Here is a 12,300-nt window from a genome sequence, read left to right as displayed (position 1 = left end):
TGAGCTGATGCTGGGATCATGCCCATGGATCTCCACAACTGTGAGCTAACTACAGCTCTTTTCTTTATAAATAACCCAGTCTCAGGTATTCTGTTATTGCAATCAAAGACAGAGTAAGACATTATTTTACATAAATATCTCCTTTAATTTTGTTTCTCAGGAAAATTCTAACACTATTGCCAATAGACATACTATTGAATTAAAATTAAGTTTAATTAAAACTTACTTTCTCAGTCACTGGGGGCCACATTTCAAGTGCTTACTACCCACCTGTGGCTGGTGACTTCACTCTGAGACAGCACAGAGGATATTCAAAGTGCATTCGTTTGAGTGGTGTGACTCTAGAGTAGTGGAGACCACCAGTGTAGGATCACAAGCTCTCTTTCCAGGGAGACGCCCAGAAACTGCCCTTGGCCCATCTCCTCTAGCACCACTTGCCACCATTGTTTTTTTCTGTGCTGCTTGATGATTCCCCATGGCTTGGAAATGAATGAAACAGTATCTCTGCCTCTGTTACCGTGGAGACACCGTGAAAAAGGGCATCCCCACTGGTTAAAACATCCTATTAGGTTGAACCATAGTGAATTGCCTTTTGTGTAGGACAGAAAGGATTGAATATCACCAGGTTCATTAAGTTCAACCTCATACAAGGGGAAGGGAGAAGAATGATGGACAGTCTGGGACAGGACCAGCATCCAAGGCATCTTGTTTGGTCTTGCATTTGTGTGCTGTGGGTCTGTGAAAATTCACATGCTGACTGAGTGCTTATTCCTAGCCTGCTGTTGCTGAATGAAGAGGAACTCGTTGTTTGTGAACAATTACAGAAGAGGTAGGATGTGCATAGCTGTAGGAAACAGAAATCCTGAACACAGGATTATATTCTGTTTTCTTCTTTTATTTTCAGTACTGAGGCTCAAACTCAGGGCCTTGAGCTTGCTAGGAATGCACTGTATTGCTTGAGCCATGCCCCGTCCACATTACTGTTTTCTGAATAAGTAGCCTGGAGGAGGTATGTAAGCACTGGATTCATGTTGTCAAGGCTCTGAATTGACATCTTTGCAATTTTCTTGTTCCTCCACCTCACTGTTCACAATAAGACTGCAATGGCTCCAAGCATCATATCCTCAAAGAACCCAGAGGTAGGAAATGGGAATGGACTCAGAGCTGGCCAGGGCAATGAGAGTGCTCTGCATAAACCTCTCCATTTCAAGGAGGAAAATTGTCTCCCTAGCAGGTTTTTTTCTCCATTTAATTGACTGTGGTTTGTTATGAATCCTCCCATTAAGCAATCTGGAAAAGGAAATGTGTTTATGATGCTTTGTTTAGATAGTTATGATTCATGCCTGAGACTGGGCATATTGCCAAGCAAGCAAAACAGATTTTATCAGCAAGGAAGAAGGGGTAGGAGAAATAGACAAGTGACAGTGTTTTTCCTAAGTTCCAAGATACTTTCTGTTGAGAACATCTTGTTTCCCCTGCTCAACCTCCAGGTGCCCCCTCAGAAGTGCACTCTGATTTTCTTTTGGGTGTGGAGGGGACTCCATGCCCATTGTTCTGAGGTGGGCAATGAGCCAGGCCAGGGCTTCTGTTTAAACTGTTGGGAAAGGAAAGTTCTCCCTATTATGGGACTATGGGTGTCTGGGAAGATACCATGGCCAGCCTAGGGCTCTGAGGGGGCTGCACTGCCTGCCTGAATGAGTGAATGGGTGGGTGAAGCTGAAAGAGGGAAGTAGAGCTGAGGGTGTTGGGAAACGTGTCAAATGAAATTGCTTGAGTCCCCAAATGCAGCTGTGAAAGAGTTACACCCGATGATTCAGTCACCTAACCTAATGTACTGCCCCTCCACCTTTTCCCCTCTTTTCACATGAGATAGTTTAAATTGTAGAATGTTTCTGCTCAGACCTGGCAGTGGGTGCTACAATGAATAGACCCAAAATGTGGGACAGGTGGGCTGTCCCTGGCTGAGAAGATGCAGTGTTGCTATGTGCTAATAAAATGACTAGTTAAATTGTTGCTCCTCCTGGGACCCGGAGACTGTGCCCTTTGAGCCTGGACTACTAAAGTACTTGATGCAACTTTTCAGGCTGTAGAGGGTGCAGGCTCCTCCTTGAACTTCACAGTGAGTTTCTGTGAGAAAGAGATGAGCATCTGTCAAAGTTGTTCCATCTGAAAGTAGAAAAAGAAGAAAAAGTCTGATAAAAAGAGATCCATTCTGCCTTTAGTATCGGAGAGCCAGGTAATGCTATATCTCACAGAGCTGGAAAAGGTGACTTCTCTGACATATATCGATGTTTTTTTCCAGCAAGGGCAGGAGACTGGAAAGAAAGCAGAAGGTAAAATTAAAAGCAGAGAGAGCTAGGGCCCGACCCCATTCCTCCAGGACAGAGGTGGCAGGCATCCTTGTGGGCATCCAAAGGCAAGACTGCCAAATGAGAACACAAGCCACAGGTGGTAGGAGACACTGCAGCACATGTAAGCGAAGTGACCTCATATCTGGATTGTAGAAGGAGCTCCTATAAATAATAAGAAAAGGCAGTTAACCCTATGGAAAGCAGTCAAGAGTGATCCACAAGCATTCACAGAAGAGAACATTCAGATGACAGCAGCATGAAAAGAAGCTCTGCCTCACTTGTCATCAGAGAAATGCACATGAAAGGAGGCCCTCGGCATGTCTGCAGGACAGCTGAGAAGACTGACTGCTCTCCACTGTTAGTGGGGAGCTGCTGGAACCCTCCTGCTTTGCTGGCAGGAACGCAGGTAGTACAAACACTGAGAAGTGCTTGGGATTATTTATTAAAGTATGCATGCTCTACTACCAAGAACGTCCACCCCTAGATATGTGTGCCTGTGTGTACCAAAAATACACACGAAACATCTTAGCAACATTGTTTGTAATAGTCCCAAACTGGAAAAACCTAAATGCCCGTGCAGAATGAGTGAACACATTGTGCTGTAATTTTCCAATGGACACTACAAATCAATAAACAGAACAAGCCCTTGCTATATCAATGATTTTGAGTGAAAGAAGCTTGACATAAAAGAATATATATTGTAGAGTTCCATTTATGTAAGCTCAAATCTAGGCAAAACTAATGTATGACGTTAGAAGTCAGCAGAAGAAAGGAGCCCACTGGGGACACTGGGGCTTCTGAGGTCCTGGTACTGCTCTGTTTTCTTGACCTGGCAATGTTGGCATAAGTGTCCTCACTTGTAGTAATTCCTCAGACTGTAATATGTATGGTTTCTGTGTTTCCCAATGTGTGTTATATGTCAATAGGCATTTTTAAAAGTTGTCTAGTCTGGCTGGGTATGGTGATATCTGCCTGTAATCCCAGCACTTGAAAGATTAAGACAGAGGGTTGAGAGTTCAAGGCCAGTCTAAGCTACATAGTGAGACTCTGTCTCAAAAGGCAAAAGCCAAAAACCAGTCTTCTAGTCATAGATTGCTGGATGTTGAGAGTAAAAACCCACGACTCATTAAAGTAATAATTAATTCCTGGTCTGCAGGGCAAGAGGCAGATTGGGCCATGTCTCTCCATTGCAGGCTACAGTTGAATTCCACTGATGCAGAGCATAAAGTGGAGGCCACTAAGCTGAGAGCAGAGGAGAGCCCTAAGGCTGCTACTAAGAGGTAAGTCTGGATGAAGGCAGCTGTTTCTGCTTTGGTTGACACTCATGAAATGATCAGGCGCAACTTGATGGAAGAGTGCTAAGTACTAACTTGACAGCTAAGTACTAACCTTGACAGAAGAGTACTTGCTTGGTACTAAGCTTCTTGATAGGAGAGTACTCAGTACTAAGCTTCTTGATGGGAGAGTACTAAGCTTGGTGGAAGAGTACTAAGTACTAAGCTTCTGGATGGAGGATTACTAAGTACCAAGGTTCTCAGGGAGGTGCTGTGCCAGAGAGATACCAGCATGACTAACAAGGGTCTGAGACTGTTCAGTCCTGAAGCAAACCATGTGTGGCTCCCAAACCTGTGCCACCCAGAAGTGGGTCACTAACAAGTCTCCCCCACAGTCTGCCTTGGGTGTGGAAATGGAGGACAATGGGAAAAGCAGGTCCTCTCAGAGAAGATCCAGGACTATTGGGAGGCTGTCAAGGGTCTCATTCTACTGTCGAGGGCAAGAGTGCTTGCAGAATGTGACACATGTAAAGAACTGGCCTGGTGGTGCATGACTATAATCCCAGCTCAGGAGGAGAGGCAGGAGAATTGAGAATTTAAGGCCAACCCAGGCAAAGTTAGCAAGATCCTGTCTCAAGAACAAAATATAAAGGGCATGGGCATGGCTCAAGAGGTAGAGCATTTGCCTAGCATGTGTGAGATCCTAGATTCAACTCCCAGTACCCCTCCCTATTCCACCAAAAGAAGGTGCTCTGCATCTTCTGTTCCCCCTTCACCTGTGTGAACCCGTGTGTGTTTATCATTAGTCTATAGGGTGCCAAACTGAAGAGCTGTACCCAGACCACAGTGAGCAGAATCTATGTGACCCCAAGTCTTGGGGTTCGATGCAAAAGCAAATCTGGGCTACCTGTCTCTGGGGAGAGAAGACTGAATCTGTGTGTGTGTGTGTGCGCGTGTTACGTTGTGTCAATCTGTCAGGTCAGGATGTCACTGGAACTGTACAATGGAAAGCTGGATGCTTGCTGATGACAGCTCAAGGAGAGCAGAGTGGTATGTTTGCTGTATTTGCCTTTGGGTGTCAGTGTCTTCCCCTAATGAAAACAACACCCTTCCCCCACCCTTGGGAGAACAGGCCTCTTTCTACACTCACATGTGACAGCATGTCCTACCGTGGAAAAGGGATGAAGGCAAGGGCTCTGTGGACCATTGCCTCTGGACCTAGGATGATGTGGACCATGGCAAGACCAATAGTTCCAGGAGTTCAGGGGCTCTGGGCATCAGATGCAGTCTGAGTCCCAGGAGGTAAAACAGTACGATTAAGGAAGGATGAGTGCCAAGACTGAAGCTGAGCAGAAAAGGCGTCACAACAGGAGCCAAAGAACAAGAGTCAATCAAGGTCCAGAAGCTGAGGAGCTGGGAGTCAGGGGTGCTTGGGAGGCACAAGGCAGGACTGCCCTATGTCATAGGGTGGGGTTCGTGCTGCTAAATGGCTTGTTCTGAAGAGTTTGCCTAAGCCACCTGCTGCCACTAAGGTAGCACCAGATGCCTGGGGACACGCAGGCCTCCTCCATCCTCCACTGAATGTAGGTCTCTCTCCTCTGTCTCTGCTGCAACTGGGTCTGGGTCTGACACCAGGGTGGGGACAGTAGATTTGCTTCACCACAGTTAAAATCTTTGGATTTTTTATTGTATTATGAATGTGTGTATCTTATCTCCCTGCAAAATTTGACATAAAAAATCCTCATTGGTGTCTGTCACAGTATAGACCCATAGCAAGTGCTTGGTGTCTGTCACAGTATAAACCCATTCCAGGTGTCATTGTGGTTTGAGTGTGTCCCCAGATTCATATGTTGAGACTTAACTTCCAGTGCAATAGTATTAAGCAGTGGGGCCCTCATGAATGGGACAAGTGCCTATGTGAGACTGAAGGTAGTTTTTCCCCTTGCCGCCATATAGAAGGCATGGCAAGGCACCATCACTGAAGCAGAGGCCCTCAACAGACACTACCTCTTCTGGCTCCCTAATCTCGCAATTCCCAGCCTCCCAAACTATGAGCAATGTATTTCTGTCATATGTAACACAACAAACCAAGACTGTGGTAAGAAGACTTGATGAGCTCGCTATGTGTATGTGCAGTCATGTAGGACCACACAAATGCTGCACAGGTCTTGCTCATGGGGGGCTCCTGCTGCCCAGGGGAGGTATGGCAGGCAACTCTAACCTGCTGTTAATCCTGTGCTGACTGACATTGCAAACAACTGAATTTATTTACCATCCATCTGTTCTAGGAATCACAAGATCCATTAAGATGACTTTTTAATTCCAAAAGAGAGAAAAGACTTTCTTAGTGCAGGTGACTTCATCTTCTTCCCTTCACAAAAGCAGCAGGCTTTTAGTGCAGGCTGTGGATAAAGTTGAGAACTTTGCCTGTTGGTCCTCACTAAAGCTGCAAACTCTGAAATAGGCTCATACCAGGTCTGTTTGATGAATACTTTGTTACCAGTAGCTCACTCTGTATTTACAGCACAGCACAATTTTACTAAAATCCTACAATGGAATTTTATTCAAAGTGTTTCTAAAAAGACTATTAAAAGTCAGGCATCGGTGCCTCTCTTCTGTAATCCTAGCTATTTGGGAGGCTGAGATTGGGAGGATTGTGGTTCAAGGCCAGCCTGGGCAAATAGTTTGCAAGACCCCACCTCCAAAATAACCCGAGCAAAATGGGCTGGAGGTTTGGCTCAAGTGGTACAGCACCTACTTTGCAAGCACGAAACCTTTAGTTCAAACCCCAACCCCACCAAAATAAATAAAATAAAATAAATAAATAAACTTTTAAAGTTATGGACAGTTGACCTTGATACAATGTTAGACAATAAAAAACAGAGTACAACACACAGGGTTTGTATAAAAACTAACACAAGCCTGTATATGTGTCTATATCTATATACTTACAAGACCAAGAGGAAAAAGCCTTTTGTTAACACTGGTTACTTTCCTATCCAGGAGTTATAGCTGACTTGGGTTTTCTTCTTTTGTATTTCAAATTTTTCTGTAATGATTATGTATTGTTTTTCTACATGATTGTATTTTACAATCAGTTATAAACACAATCATTTTTGAAAATAATTTCCTCCTGCCTCAGCTTCCTGAGTGCTTATATGTGTGCACTTCCATGCCTGGCTCACTGGTGGCTTTGAGGTTATCACAAATCTCCATATTGTAGAGACTTGGCTTGTTGATGGTTATCCAGGAAGCTAATGGAAGAATTATGAATTGAATTTGGAAAATTCTGAGGTTCTTTGCTATCTTTCTGAGAGCCTTTGCCCACATGGCTAAGGTAGACAGACTACTGGAATTACTTATTTCACAGTCTGTGTGCCCTTTGGAAGGAGAGGAGTTAATAGAACCCCCCACAAACATACAAGGAAGCTCTCCCTGCTCTCACCTGAAATGGAAGGCAGATCAGACTGGTCAGATGCCTCCTGCATCTCCTTGCCTGCTGGTTTTAGTTCAGACAAACTGTTCAGCCTTTTTAATTTGTGTTACACTAGGATCCAGTCCTGTATTGGCACAGAGAAAACAGCGTTTCCACTTTGATACAATCTGTGTCAACCTTTCAGGAAATTTATTTGGCAGAATACTTTCAAGAAGGGATAGATGCAAAAGAAGGTGCGGCAGAAGAAACACTGGGTTATGAGAGTGGAGAGAGTCATAGTTATATAATTCCATCATGTGGGGTCAAGGGTTTGCTGCCAGGCTAGAGTGGGATCAAAGGGTGAGCGGCAATAAGGTTGTCTCAGTGCTGTGACACGCTGAATGGCCAGAAGGACCTGGCCCTCCTCAGGATTCCCACCAAACAAGGCAAGGCTCACATGCCAGGAGGGCGCGGTTGCGGAGATGGGACAGAGGGCACTGGGGGCAGAGAGGTAGAGAGGCAGAGAGGGGTTATTTCTCGATGCACCACTGGGGACCACTCGGGAACTGAAAAGGGAAGAAATACTTTGCATATTTCTTTGGAGTCTGTAGGTGAGGTCTCACCTGCTGGAAGTATGATGTTCTTTCTGATAATGGCCTCTCAGGGGTGATGGGCAGAAGGAGATGTAACCCTAAATCCTTACATTGAAGGGCAGAACGCGGAGGTTCACGTGTTCCACAAAGATGGCGATTAGCCGGGAAAAGAAATGCCGGTCTCCTTTCCAAGAGACACCTGTTCGCGCTGACATATACGCCTCCCACTGGCAATAAAAAACCCTATAAATCCTGACGTCTACCCGACTCGGGGGACCACCGGATTCCCGGTCCCGCCACACGCCTCTCTGTGCAGCATTTTCTATCACTTTTCTGCAAATAAAATTCCTTTAATCTCTGCTTGCGTTCCTGCCTTTGATTTCTATCCAAGCGCAGAGCAAGGACCCTCGCCACCCGAGAACGCAGCGTATCAGCACGTTGATGTGGGTGTGGAAACCAAGGCTGTTTCCGCTAAGGCGGGCCTGAAGCTCTGTGAGAGCAGCCAGAGTGCATTGCCCAGTGCCTGCGCGCTGGCCTCACATTGCACTGCAAAAGTGTGGACAGCTGTCTTTCCAGGGTGGCAGAAGAGCCACCTGGAATACTTGGAGTTTCCGAGTATTGTTTTAACTGCACTGTGGGCAACGTGTGTGCAGGGCCAGAGCTTCTCCCAAATGCATCCTCTGCAGTTCTCCAGAGCCCGGGGAAAGGTTTCACAGAGGACCAGGAAAGGACCAGAGAATAAGCTGTAAGAGCTTGCTTATGTAAGTAATTATGTAATAGTATATTTTGTTTGTGAAGTTTCTGTGTGTCTTTTTTTCTGGTGTGATTGTTCAGTTATTTATTGTGTATTGATTAACTCTCATAAGTCAAATGCCAAATTGCATTTGGCTATTGAAATGTAATTATTATAAATTACTAATGTTTGTGTTTTACAGGTTTTAGAGCTTATGAGACATTTTCACTACAATGTCACATTTAATACAGCAAGCCTGTGATGTGGGGATTACTATCTACATTCATAGACAAAAGGAATGGGACTCATCCAAAGCCATAGACCCTCAAGACACAGAACTGGAATTTTCACTCTACATTTCTTAATGTGGCACCGGCATTTCTTCCATCATTTTCTTCCTCTTTACCCCTTGAGATGAAATTAATTCCCCCCTGGTGGGCTGGGTAGGCAGACATTTTATGCATGGAATTGGTGGTTCAGAGTTTAGGACATCTCTGCTTCTCCCACTTACTTCTTCCTATCATGTTGACTTGAGGCTGTCAAGGGGAAAGATTCAGGAGAATCTGAAGTGGAGTGGAGACTACGACACAGGGCTCCTAAGCTGTAGCCACATCAGTTTCATCATTCATTTAATAAATATCTGCAGCAGACCGAGTATGGAGCTAAGCACCAGACACACAATGGGGAGTGGGGCAGGTGGACCCAGTTCTCACAAAGCTTAGACTCCTACAGGGATGACAGGTAATGAGGGAGTTGTTATTCACTCTACTGATGCTACGAAGAGAGTCTAAAACAAGAAGACCCAACCTGGATCCAGAAAGATTTTTTGGAGAGAGTGATGTTAGAGCTGAGAGTAGAACTAGCTGAGCAAGTTCTAGGTCACAGTGCAAGTGGGTCTTGTGAAGAGCTGAAAAGCTAGTCCTGCTGGGATGAGTAAAGGGAGACTGATGCAAAGACTGGTTGGGACCAGGTTATGCAGGGAATAGAAGAACTCCTGTCTTTATCCTGCGAGTAATGGAAAGCAATTGAAGCATTTTTAGCAGCTGCTTGACATATCCATATTTGAAGTTTCCAAGTATTATTTGAACTGCACTGTGAGGAATGCGTGTATAGGTTTAAGACCCAGTAAGTATAAGGTTGCTATGAGCCCTCGGCAAGACGAGATGTGTAGCTAAACTGAGGAAAAAGTCTGGGAAGAGAAGAAGGGGGATTATTTGGCACAAGTGAGACCCCGGGGTGTATGAGGTCTGCTTGGGCAGAAAGCAGAGAGAGGAGAGATGGCATTCTTACATTTACTGCATTTGATGCACCAAACAGTGTTCTAGGAACTTGGGCCACAGGATAAAAGAGACAAAGCTCTTTGCTCTGTGGCTCTACATTCTAATTCTAGTAAGGAAATGAGGGGGGTGTCAGACAATAAATAATGAATATACTTATAAGGTATAAAAATACATAGTTAGGGGACCTCTCCATCTCCCATTGGGTGCTGGTGGCTCACGCCTATAATCCTAGCTCCTCAGGAGGCAGAAGTCAGGAGGATCTTGGTTTGAAGCCAGCCCAGGCAAATAGTTCATGAAACCCTATCTCAAAAATACTCAATACAATAAAGGGCTGGAGGAGTGGGTCAAGCAGTAGAGCACTGCAAAAGAAAAAAAAAGTGACAGAAAGAAGGAGGGTAAACAGATTGGGTAATTGGTGGATGGTACAATTTTGAACATGGAAGCCAGGCTGGATCTCACTAAAAGGGTCAGGGAAGAGCCCAAGGAGGAGCATTTCCTACAGAAATTGTTGTGAGAGGGCTGTGAGAGGGATGGTATAGAGACTCCCACTCAGAGCCAGGTGAAACCAGACAGATGCAGGACGTCTGAGCAGAGAGTCTTGTGGGCCTTCGTGTCCTCAAAAGTGGGGACCATGAAAAGTTTGAAGAGGAAGGGGGACAATGCTGTGACAGTAAACAGGATGCTTTATACTGTGGCAGGGATAGACAGTCAGGGCAAGGTGGAGGCACAGGTACCAGAAGAGGGGGTTGCAAGCGTCCATCCAGGTGAGCAGCAATGGTGGCTCCTGATGGTGGCAGTGGAGTTGAGGGGAGAAGCTGCATTCTGGGCTCTAGGTCTGGCCTGGAACCCACAGGTCAACCTCTGTTGAGGTGTGGTTTGGTTTGCTAAGGTCAGTGAAATGTAACCTACCTAACATAGTCACAATGGCAGACAATAGAAATATTTTTGTTTTTGAGTCTTTCAAATGACCCAACTTGGAAGATAAAACTAAAACACTTGAACCAATAATAATAACAAGACTAGGAATAGCACCATCACCAAATTGTGCTTACTATGTGCCACTCACTCTACTAAAGACTTTGCATGCATTAGATTGACTGTTTTGTAGTCAATATGGACTACATACAGTTCAACCTAATATTTAATTTAACCATCACAACCATGTTGTGAATTAAGTGCTAACTCTGTTTTACATGGAGAGAAATTGAAGCTAGAAAGATTTAGTAGATAGTGAGTGGGGGTGCAGACCGTGTCATAAAGACTAAATGGTATCACTACTGTAATAAATGCTATGCTTGTCTGTACAGGAGAGGTTTATGTGGGCTGGAATCATTCAGGGAGTGTGAAGGAAGGCTGTGGGAAATGGCTAGACTTTATTAATGTTCAAGGGGAGGGGGGGGAGAAAAGGACATTCCAAAAGGGAGTTGCTCTGGCCAGGCCAGAGTAGGACAGAGAGTAAAGTGTCAGGAAGGGTCTAGACCAGACTGAATATGATGGCTTGCCAGTTGTGGTAGTTTCCCAGGGCTGCTGTGATAAACTGCCACAAATTGGTGACTTCAAACAACAGAAATACGTTCTCTGAGTTTTGGAGACCACAAGAGCCAAGTCAAGGTGTCAGCAGGCCCCAGCCCCTCTGAAGCTGCAGGGATCACCTGCTCCTCATCCTTCTCAGCAACTGGCATTGCCGGACATCCTCGCCTTCCTTGCCTAACATATCACTACAGTCTGCCTTACTGTCCTTGTGTGTTAGTCTCTGTGTTTCTTCTCTTCTTACAAGGACACCAGTCATCTTGGATTAGGATTGCCCTAAATCAGCAGGACCTTGCGCTAACTTGATTACAGATTCAAGTTCCAAATAATGTCATGATCACAAGTACTAAGGATTAAAACCTCAATGTATCTTTGGAGGTGAGGGGGACAAAATTCAACCCTTAACACCTGCTAGGTAAGTAATAGGTGATTGATGAATATTTGTTGAATAAATAAATGAAATGGATGGTGTGGTTGAACATAAGGTGTGTATGTGGCAAAGTGAGATTACCAAGGGTCTGAAATCAGGTGGAGGGTTTGATAGTACTTTACCAATGGTGTTAATTCAAATGATGGTTTGACTTTTATAGGCCAGCTGGTGGAGAGCTATAGTTTATAGTCTCAGATTTAAGAATTTTAGATCTTCAATCTGTCTATAGATATCTCCAGATTTTTGTCCCTCGATTCTATAAAAAAAAAACTTAAAAATACCAGTTGCCAGCTTGATACACCCAGGCAGCAAGTCTGTGGTCTCAGAACAGGGATTATTTTTCTTTGTCTTTGGAAGTAGCAGTAAAGACTTAGGAAAGTAAGCTTGGAGAAAGCTGGTGGAAGACCAGAATGGATGTGGTGTCACTTCCCAAACAGAACCTGCATACACCTCCTTGATTATTTGTCACATGGCAGCATCTTCTATTTGAGCTTCTCCCAGTTTCTCAGAAGTTGGCCATTTCATTTCTCGCCCTCCATAACCCCATAAGAGGGGCTGCTCCCAAGGAAGACGCATCTGCCGTGATCAAGCCCTGCAGGGTGTTTCTTCTTCTACTCTTATCCATCACCAGTGGCTATCGTGTGGCAGCAGTAACCAGCATGCCTTGAATATTCAGCAGCCTCAGAATCTCCAG

The 12,300-nt window shown here is 44.9% G+C and overlaps 1 protein-coding gene and 1 long non-coding RNA gene across 2 annotated transcripts in view; both read left to right on the top strand.

The window, feature by feature from the left end:
* Cnih3 (cornichon family AMPA receptor auxiliary protein 3) overlaps positions 1–12,300 on the top strand; it is a 228,087-nt gene that overhangs the window by 55,738 nt on the left and 160,049 nt on the right. The gene's annotated exons all lie outside the window — the stretch shown is intronic.
* LOC141414001 (uncharacterized) lies at positions 861–10,700 on the top strand. The gene is made up of 3 exons (XR_012439125.1): positions 861–2,757; positions 3,508–3,631; positions 7,751–10,700. It is a non-coding gene; the product is annotated as an uncharacterized lncRNA (long non-coding RNA).

This window comes from Castor canadensis, chromosome 11, assembly GCF_047511655.1.
Source record: "Castor canadensis chromosome 11, mCasCan1.hap1v2, whole genome shotgun sequence".
NCBI classification, from domain to species: Eukaryota; Metazoa; Chordata; class Mammalia; order Rodentia; family Castoridae; genus Castor; species Castor canadensis.
This window is presented reverse-complemented; position numbering and strand designations above follow the sequence as displayed.